At 40.2% G+C, this 10,663-nt stretch overlaps 1 protein-coding gene across 2 annotated transcripts in view; it reads right to left on the reverse strand.

Annotated features, from left to right (window-relative positions):
- The window catches only part of rhbdf1b (rhomboid 5 homolog 1b (Drosophila)), a 49,152-nt gene extending 39,039 nt beyond the window's left edge, over positions 1–10,113 (reverse strand). Inside the window, exon 1 of one of the 2 annotated variants that reach the window (XM_034708752.1) lies at positions 9,762–10,113. The gene's annotated coding sequence lies outside the window, so the exon portion shown is untranslated. The remainder of the gene's footprint in view (positions 1–9,761) is intronic. The other variant, XM_034708753.1, reaches the window with a different exon arrangement.
- Positions 10,114–10,663: the final 550 nt, after the last annotated feature.

Here is a 10,663-nt window from a genome sequence, read left to right on the forward strand (position 1 = left end):
TCAAAGAAACAGAGAGGACTTATTCAGGATCTTCACAGAGACGTCTGGAGTCCCTCAGGAGAGGGACAGCGTTGTCATCAAGTGGACATTGAGGAGGAGTTTGGAGACCAGTATATGCCACAAAATTGGTAGATTAAAATTCCTTCATGAGAAAGATCATGGATGTCTTTGAAGGATTGTCTATCCCAAATGTCAAACAAGAAAGGCTTAGAGGCCAGGGTCTGAAACAGGGTCAACTAATACCATGGAAACAAAACCTGAAAACTAAATCTGAAACTTTGTTTCCCAAAAGTTTCAAGATTGTATACCTGTCTCCCCAAAATCACATGGCATGTTTTGATTAATTCAAAATGTATCATCATGGTGTCAAAAAAAATTATCCCACTTGATACTTATGCAGTGAAAATGTTAAAGGGACTGTACTTGTGTAGTGTTTTTCTTGCCTTGAAACAGCTTACAACTACATGTCCCTTTCATTCACCCATTCATGCCAAATTCATACTCATCAGTATCAACTTAACCCATTCATACACACTGACAGTGCTGGTTATGCAATATTGGGTTCAGTTCAGCATGTTGAACACTGCCAACACTCCAATTAAGAGATGACCGCATCTACTACTGAGCCATAGTTGCCCTAAGCTTACAGCATCTGGTATTCCCAAGCAGTCTCCCATTCATGCACTAACGAACCAGGCCTTACCCTGATAAACTTCCTAGATTAGACAAGATTGGGCGGGTTAGGGCGGTAAGTAAAAGAAAAGAGTTGAAACAGAGTGTTGTATTTACATATTCATATTACACAAACTGTGTAACACACAGCTGTGCTGGCTCCAAATACTGATATTATCTCTAAACCAACTCTAGTCATTTGTTGTTATGTTCTCACACATCAGGTGTGCTGCAGGTGTATTCTGTACTAAGACACACACGCACAGACACATCTGTTAAATAAACATGATGTACAAAGATGAGGCAAAGGAGAAAAACTTGTATTGAAGAGCTGCAGCTCTCTACCTTCTACCACCATGGAGTCTGTCATGTTTTTTGGTCAAGTCACTGCATTGAGTTATGGCTGTGATCGCCTTATCTGACACAATATCCATCACAACTAAGCTCATGTGAAGAGTTTTTAAATGGCTATGAAATAGCCTGAAATTAATAGTGATGCTTCTATGTGACTTCCTAAAGCAAGTAAGACCACCAATTAATAAATCCCTGAAATCACTAAAAATGGATCGCAGCCCTGTATAGCACCAAGAATTGCGCATCATTTGCCTCCACTATTTGCTCCACCTCTAGCTACATATTACAGTGAACGTTTCTCGAAACATATTCAAGTGCAAAAACGCCCACCTTCTGCAGCTCTGTGCAGTTTGCTCCTATTTTGCGTCTGACTGTGTCTGCAAGAAGCTGTCGACATCTTCACTCTCTGCTGCACAGAGCTGGGCTGTGCGCTCTCATCCTGACGGCAGTAAACTCTTTCTACATTTATGATGCGCTCAATGCCCCAAATGAAGTCATAATGGCTTATTTAAACGAATGACACACTGACACACCGTGACACTATTTGCTTTGCAGTGCATCTTTTTGTGCATTTCACCCTTTGTTTGTGCTTTGTGAATTTAATTATCTTTTAGGTTACTTGCGCAAGTTTAGCAGGCGCAAAAGACACAATCCTTTTGCGAATCGTGTATCTGACTGGTGAGTATAAATGACCTGCTTTGGGCTCCGTTGTTAAAGGGTCTTCAGCGTGTAGCCCAGCTAACAGTTGTTACATCATTTAATGGGTTTAATGAAATCCCTTCAGTATCAGCTGGCACATGCAGAAGCAGCCCCCCTGGTGTGAGTTCACTTTTCAAAGACTCTTCCTTTTTCTTTCATGTTCCTCAAACAGTCATAAAAAATGTTTACGCAGCTCAACCCAGCAGATAAAAACCTACCAGTCTGACGTTTCTAAGAAACTGCATCAACCCATCACTCATCCACCATATACTCTTGATTCAATAATCCATTCATGACCTCCCAATGACCCGTCTGTTTACTCTCACACTGTACAGTCACTGATCCTTCACTTTAACCCTACACAATCTGGGAGTGGTACTTTTTTAATTATGGACCCGCAATCCCTGCAGCCTTCATATTTCACAGAAAACATCCCTTGGCTGGGAAAGAAAAATACAACTATAAAACCAATCTACCAACATCTTACTACAAGGTAAGACTCAAACAATCCTGGGTGTTAAAAGAGGATTAGCACTGCAAATATGTATTTGTGTAAACAAGAATGAAACACTACTACTAAGCAAAGACAATAAATAATGTGATCTTATATTTGGTTTTCCTGTTTTCTTAATATCACATCGCTTGTTTCATTTTTTTCATTGCACCATCTGTTATCATGTCTGCCACACTGATAAGATCTTTGTGGTTTTGACTCAGTTCAATGGTGTGTGGGAAAATGAGGATAACAGGAGCATGCGGGACACAGCGTCAGTGAAAAAAAAACTGACAGAGACATGATGAGAGAATGAGAGAGAGAGAGAGAGAGAGAGAGAGAGAGAGAGAGAGAGAGAGAAAGAAAGAGAGAATTAGAGAAATCTCTGCGCAGATTGCTTGGGGATCAGCTCCAATCTTGATCATTTGGCCCACTAGGGCATAGGAGGTAAAACAAACAGTACAACCACTTCTCTTACTCCTACCATCACCTGCGGTTTCTGTGACAGCTGGGACCGCTGTTAGAAACTAATATCTTTTTCCTATTTCTAAGCTTTATTTACCCAACATGCTCTCTCTTCATTTCCTCTTTGGTTTCAACGACCGTCGAACACTGTAAAATATTCACAAAATAAACAAGACGTGGGAAAAAAAACGCCATGTGCAAATGTGTCAGAAATCTTGAGATGTTACTCTACATCTACAAATAGTTGGTGAAAAAATGTCCACTTTTGAACCATTTTAATTTGTTTTATTAATGATAGTCAATGTTTATTCAACGAGAAAAAGCTCACTACAATGTTATAAGGTTTGCAGGTCTTTGGAACAAACACATTTCTAGACATTTGCACTGCTGATCACGATAAGGCCAAAGTTTATGGCTGTGCAATGATGTCCTTAGATTTCGAAATATGCCAACCTTTAGCTATCCAGGATTCTTATGAGTAACAATTAGGGGTGTGCCATCTAAGGCACCTCACGATTTGATTCGATTGCGATCCAGGGTGCTACATTTCATAATATTCAACGATTATAACGATTTGCGATGCATCTTTTTTTCCCCATTCAGGATTTCTTTTTTTCCCTTACTTTGTGGCTACTTCATACTAAAAAAAATATATTTGTCAGTATCCATTTATTAAAGTAACCAAACAAATTTACCTCCATTATCTTTTATTTTAACAAATCAGCATTTAATAAACATATAAGTTCGAATACTTTTAATTTCTCTTAATTTCAAGGTTTGCAGTAAAATATAGCAATGAAAACATACAACATTAAAAGAATCCATGTCTTACAAATATGACAAAATAAACATAAACAATCATAAACATGTTGAAGAGTGAGAGTAGAGTGAGCCACTGCAGTGAGGAGTAACACACATATTCCAGGTAGAGGGGTTTACGTTGACACCATATTTTGATGTTAATACCATTATAGTATTATTTCAAAATACTTTGAATGAAGGAGTCTCTGTAACATGAATCTACATCTCTATGTGCTTTTTAAAGTCATTTATCTGGGTCCTTTAAATCATATTTATGACCTACAGCTAAATGTCATCTGACCTACAGTAACCTCTGCATCCTCAGCCTCTGCTGCTTTCTGCTCTTTATTTAAAGAAGGAAGAGATTTCCTCTGCTTCTCCACCTGAGGTTATCAGGTAGAGTTTAGTGATTTAATAACTTCACCTGTGATATTGTGATAGTGACACTGTCAGCACTCTGTCATCAGATTCACACAGCTCTAAACTCTCCTGATGAACTTTAAAGAGGATGCTGCGTTATTGCACGTCACAAATTAAATTAGCTAGCAAGAACAGGGCTAAATCACTTTAATGAGGGATGGATAAAATCTTTCAACAGTGCAGAAGTTTGTTGAACTCAGAACAATTTGTCTAAAAGACACTCCACCTGTGTCACAGATCTACCTCGGTGTCTGTGGCTCTGTGTTTACCCGCTGTCAGAAACCATCTCATGCAGCGTCTTTTGGATCAAACCATCTACAAGGAGCTGAGGGGTGGATGTTTTTTGAGGTTGTAATATAAGGCTCAAGTAGAGGACTTCTTGAAAAAGAAGTTGTGGGACACTCATTTGATTGATATCAAAGTGAAATAGGGAGATTGTCGGGAGAAATAACAACTCGAGAGTATAGCAGGAGAATAAGTTAAAAAGCAGTAGACTCCCGCCTACATCAGCAGTGTTGGCAGGTCTGCTTACGTTTGGAGTAGGTTTTGTCAATGCTCTTTCCATTTTCATGTTCATAAAAACCAAATTGTTCCAAACGCTAGCTTTTGAGCCTAATGAGTGAATCTCACACTCAGTAACTGTAGCCAAAGCTGCCGCCATTTTCATCTGGTCCGTTCCTTCAGGTATCCGGCATGCGCGACTTTCGTTCGGTGAGCAGCGGATGGTGTTCCTGTCATTTAGTTAATATGAAAAATAATCGTTTTTGAACATTTATGAATCGTAATTGAATCGTCACGTCGCATTGCTATGAATCTAACAATCGATGTATCGGCACACCCCTAGTAACAATAATTCCAACAAGGTGAAGTCAAGAGAAAGGCTAAAGGTCATTAGGATTTAGGATGGGCCATGGTTTTCCAATATTTGAATGGTCATTAAAGGGGTCATGCTAATATCTAAATTTAGGAATAACTTTTTTCACTGTTTTTATCTGTGCCTAGTTGTAATGTGGTACTCCTAGCAGACTGTGACTGTAGGGTATTCGAAAACTGTTTGCTAACCACCTTAGATAACTGAAGTAGAAGAAAGCATAAAATAAGATAAGATAGGATAATCCTTTATTCGTCCAACAATGGGGACATTTACAGTGTTACAGCAGCAAAGTGGATAGTGCAAACAATACAATGAAGAACATTTAAATGTAGTAATTATTAAAATGTTATCAATTAAAAGTCAATTAATTTATCCCCAGAAAAATATGTTCAGATCCCAAAAAAATATTGTACGGGCAGTTGCACCACTCAGAGGAGATTATTGTGTTGAGTGTTTGGCATAGACTGTAGCTAGTCATTGAGGGGGAGCACTGTGAGATTCAGGTCCAGAGAAAACTTCCTGAGCCTGTTTGTGGAATCTACATGACTGCAAAATGTAAACATGCACACCATGCTGCTGCGTCACAGAAATACCAGCATGAAGCGCCAGGCAGACGCTTCATTATAGCAGGCGGATTTTGAGTTGATTTATTCTTACTATCAGCAGTACCTTATCCTGATGCTGGTTAAGTCAGCTGTAACGCAAACAGACGATGAATGGGTGGAGTGTCCTGTAGTGTTTACTTTTAGTGTCTACACCTGCAGGGCAAGGTAGACACGGTAAAGTGTTCTCTCAGTCAGTGTTGTCTGTACTATTACTGTACTATTACTGTTAGAGCCTCCATCAGAGGACTAGATCCTGCAAAAATAGACTCCGCGTCAGCCCCTGCTGCGTAGGGGAGACGCAGAAGTATAAATCAGCCTTAATTTTTCTCAATATAAATATAACAAATGTTCAATAAAAATTTTATATATTTAAACCTGTTATTACACGCCCCAATCACTGAAAATGGAAACATTGTTACACAGTATACTATTTGATATATCTTTGTTGTAAATTTTAATCAAATTATGCAATCTAAGAAAAATAAGAATCCACAAACTTCACTAAAATCTCATCATACACAAATGACCTGCTTTCGATATTATGTATTGTTTGATAGAAATACAAAATAAATACAAAGTTGCAAAAACAACAACAACAACAACAACAACAACAACAGACCTGCATCCTGTTAGCATCTTCAAAAATGATGGATAGAATACTAAATCCCAGCTACAAGCTAACAAACTGTCTGGTTTCTACAGCTTTCACGCACAACCAAAAGTCTGCCTTTAAATTTAAATGAAATAATGGTTTGATATTTATCGAGATAAATCTACTGATATGAAAAATTGTATCATGACAATTTTTTTTTTCAGTATCGCCCAGCTCTAGTTCATGTATTTGTTGGAATGTGATGATTGCCTATAGAGACAAAGGACGGAATTTATTCAGGTTTCAGACTATCATTCATTATGTGTTATCTAATATCTGACATAAACACACACACCAAGAACTTTCTTTACATTTTACATCTCTGACTAAAATGCTGCCAATACCTCAGATATGAGTTATGTCCAAAGAGCAGTACAAAGTTAAGGAAGATGCAGAGTGTCTCCTAGCAGAAGCTGGTAGTTAAAGCCACAGTGCTCCCAAAGCTCCTTTTCTTCAGTCAAATTTCTTCCCAGATGTCTTGACATGCACAGTCAGGATGAAAGAACTACATGTGCAATGACAAGAACCAGCATAAAACATAACATGCATAAACAGTGCAGCTTGTAGGCACTGGAGAAGATCTTCTCATGGGGCAAGCTGCCATGAAAAATGCATTGTGAAAATGCTGGAGGGGATCTGCAAAACCAAACCAGTTTCCCTCTGTAGTGCACCCAGCGGAGGACTCTTGACTCGTATAAACAGGAAGCAACGTTTCATTTCTGAGAGCACGACCCAGAAATAAACCTGATACTGTCACTGCTGCGTCTTTGCTATCAAACCTGTTCAAACATGCAGCAGACAGCACGTTCAGTGTGCCAGAGGAAAGACAAAGAAGAAAAAGAAAACACACCTGCGACATGCCACTGTGCACACACACACACAAACACACACCCTCAATATTCACACGTATACAGTGGCGGTTCACACCAGAGAAAACATCATCCCGGATGCTGTCAGCTTCCTGCTCAGAGCTCTGAGTGTGTGAGAGAGAGATAGTGTGTCTGGCCTTTGTGACCGGTGCAAGGTTGTGATTTTGAGTGTCAAAGTCGGGACATATTTTTCATAAGAGGTTCTGCTTTTTGGGGTTTACAGCTCAGAACATAATCAATAAATAAGTTTAAAGTTCAGATCCAGGCGGTAAAAGAATCATTTCATCCTGTACTGTGAAAAAAAACTGCAGTAATGTCAAAAGATTGGAAGAAAAGGATGCTGCACTATCTTTTTTCTTGTTGTGTAATGCAGACATTTTAACAAATGCAGTGTGTTATTCATGTTATTCATAAAACCCTCATTTTCATCACTTGAGTTCTTCCTCTGCACTGAAATGAAATGGCCCCATTACTTCTACCACAAAACTTCATCTAATCCACCATGTCTCACTGTGTTCAATATGCATGGAGTCTATATAATGGCAAAAAGCACACAGAGATCAGAGTACTGTGGGTTTTTGTGTTACAGAGAGCCCACACCATCCCTCTTTCAGTTTCTATTTCAACCAAAAGCTTACTGTCACATATGTGATCAGTGCGCTGCAGGTGAAGTCATCTCATCATTATGCCTTTAAAAAGTAGGATCATTTTCTCATGAAGGACTTCATTTTTAATCCTCAAAGATTAAGACACATGGTTTTTACTGAGCAGGATTTACATAAAAATGATAATCCAGGCGGTAACTGAGTCTATTAGATACATGAGGTGGAGTAGAATTTACAGTTTTGACTCTGAAATAAAAACCATGCTTAATAAGCACAAAATATCATATAAAACTACACTACTTTCATCAATCTTTATCTTTATTTGTATAGCGCCAAATCACAACAACAATTATCTCAAGATGCTTTTACAAACATAGCAGGTCTAGACCATACTCTATATTAAAATATTAACAAAGATCCAACACCAAGACAGGATAAGATCCAGTCCCATCTTACTGACAGGACTCTCTTATCTCATCTGAATTCAACATGAGCATTGCACCTTGCAGTATTTAGCAAGTTACAGCGGCAAGGAAAAACATCCTTTTAAAAGGAAGGAGCCTCCAGCAGGACCAGACTCATGTTAGACAGCCATCTGCCTCGACCGAGTTGGGGTTGGAAAGAGGGATAGAGGAGAATAAGAGAGAGAGAGAGAGAGAGAGAGAGAGAGAGAGAGAGATGACAATGACGAGGCGAATAGTAGTAGTAGTACATCAGTTAAATCTAACTGTCACTTCGTCTTAAAGGATATGGTAGTAAATCATATACACCAGCTACAAGATTTTAAAATATCAAGGGTTGAATTCTTTAATATGGTCTAAGAGCAACAAGAATCACGCTTCATTTGCCTCCACTATCTGCTCCTCCTCAAGCTCTAAATCACAAAGTATTACACTAATGATATTCAAGTGCAAACATGCCTGCAAAGTTTTGCAGCTCTGTGCAGTTTGCTCCAGTTTTGCATCCGATTGTGACGGAGATAAGCTATCAGCATCTCCGCTCTCTGCTGCAGATCCTTTTAAGAGAGCAGCTGTCTTTCCATTTTTTCACACATTACAACTCCAACTCGTAGGCTGCAAAACTCTGCTTCAGAAACCAATAGGCGACGTCACTGTGTCATACAGTCTATGCACTAAACTGGTGTGTATATCAGTGAGAGTGCAATCACAGGTTGAGATCCCATCTACTAATTCAATCTTCCTCATGAGGAACAGTCACTGGCTGCTCCAGGTGTGTGTGCATGTGTGTGTGTGTGTGTGTGTGTGTGTGTGTGTGTGTGTGTGTGTGTGTGTGTGTGTGTGTGTGTGTGTGTGTTTGTGCTTCTGTCATCTGGCCCCAGAGTCTGCTTCCTACCTTCTTTCCAAACAGGAAGCCAAAACAAATCCTTGATGACACGGGTCAGTAGTTTAATTGTCTCTGTGGGATTTCTGCGCGGCCAGCAACCAAGCCTGCCCTCCTTTCATCTCAACGGCAGGCAAGCCTGGGGTTTTCTCAAAGCCATAAATCACTATGACAAACCTTCAAGGGTGCATGTGCATCATGTACTGTAAGAGCATGCAGCTATGAATGAGTTTACTACAGATGTTTAAGGTGTATTTGGCATCATATAGCAGTTTACAAAGTAATGAATGCCTTATTCTACTGATCTCTTTGCTGCTTCATCCCACAGACACAGACATACATCATCCTTATGAGGTCCATATTAATGATAAAGACTTTTGTGCATTGACCTTTCAAAGTAAATCAATTAAATAGGGATAAACATGAGACATCATGTAAGTCTGTGTGTGTGTGTGTGTGTGTGTGTGTGTGTGTGTGTGTGTGTGTGTGTGTGTGTGTGTGTGTGTGTGTGTATGTGTGTGTCAAATAGAGAGATAAAGCCCCCCCACACACACACACACCTGTGACCCTGCTAACAACCGTTTGACTCCTGTCATGACAGCCTGTCCAGATGCCTCACCAGAGCACGACATTTTAATCTGAAAGGACGCCAGATGTGTAAAACTCTTCCTGTAAGTACACACACCAAGCATTATATCTCATGATCACCCTTGGGTCTCCCCATTTAAGCCTTAGGAGACCCCACCCAGAGACCCCCGTGTGCTGCAGAGCCGTCACTAATAACCTGCAATGTGAGCAAAGTACGCGCAGCTTGGTGCTCCATTCGTTGGAAAACGGCGAGGTGTGCGGAGACTGACAGCCGATGAGACAAGCGACATGCTCGGTATGACACACAACGTTACCTCGCTTACCTTCAAACAGAGTCCGGTTCCACTACAGCACCCACAGCTCCACCGGTGAGATGCTGCTAACGCCGGCCACTTCTTAAGTTCTCCATCAAACGGGCACGAGGAATAGTAGTTTAGTACAGCGCGCGCTCCAGATGTTAAAGAGGGCGGTGTTCGAGTCCTATACAGATGTGAAATATCACCAGAGTAAAACCTCTCTCAGTCGAGCTGTTCCCCCTCGAAACACCGGCTCTCACAGTGTCGGTGTGACTGTAGTAAGACTCGGTCCGCCCACGCTGCTGCTGCTGCTGCTGCCACCGCTGGATGACAGGACACCGACCGACCGACCGACCGACTGATTGCTGCTACCCGGGATGACCTCACACTGCCTCCTACTGGTGAGACAAAGCAACTGCAGGTAGCTGTTCACATACAGCAGGGGCGTCAAACTCATTTCAGTTCAAGGGCCACATACAGCCCAAGTTGATCTGAAGTAAAGTCATAACATAATAACCTATAAATAACGAAAACTCAAATTTTTTCCCTTTATTTTAGTGCAACTATCTTTCTACAAAAACAGCTGTTGTATTTTTTGCCATGATGAGTCTCATAGTGGGCCGAATATTTTACTCTTTAAGCCCTGAAACCTGCTGCGAACACACCAAACACACAGGTTACCTATTCAGTTGACACAGAGTGTAATGTTTACTGCAAAAGAACAGAGATTATAATAATGAAGAAGGTAAAGTTGATTATTTTGGACCCCTCAGCTCCAACATGAACAGTTTGCTCGCTGGACAGTGTTGTATGCAGAAATCAGAATCAGAAAGAACTTTATTCACAATGTATCTCAAGAATACAAAGATTTTGACTCCGGTATTTTTGCATACTCCCTGTACAAACATAAATATACAGACACTAAAAAT

The sequence above is a fragment of the Notolabrus celidotus genome, chromosome 18 (assembly GCF_009762535.1).
Source record: "Notolabrus celidotus isolate fNotCel1 chromosome 18, fNotCel1.pri, whole genome shotgun sequence".
NCBI lineage: Eukaryota > Metazoa > Chordata > Actinopteri > Labriformes > Labridae > Notolabrus > Notolabrus celidotus.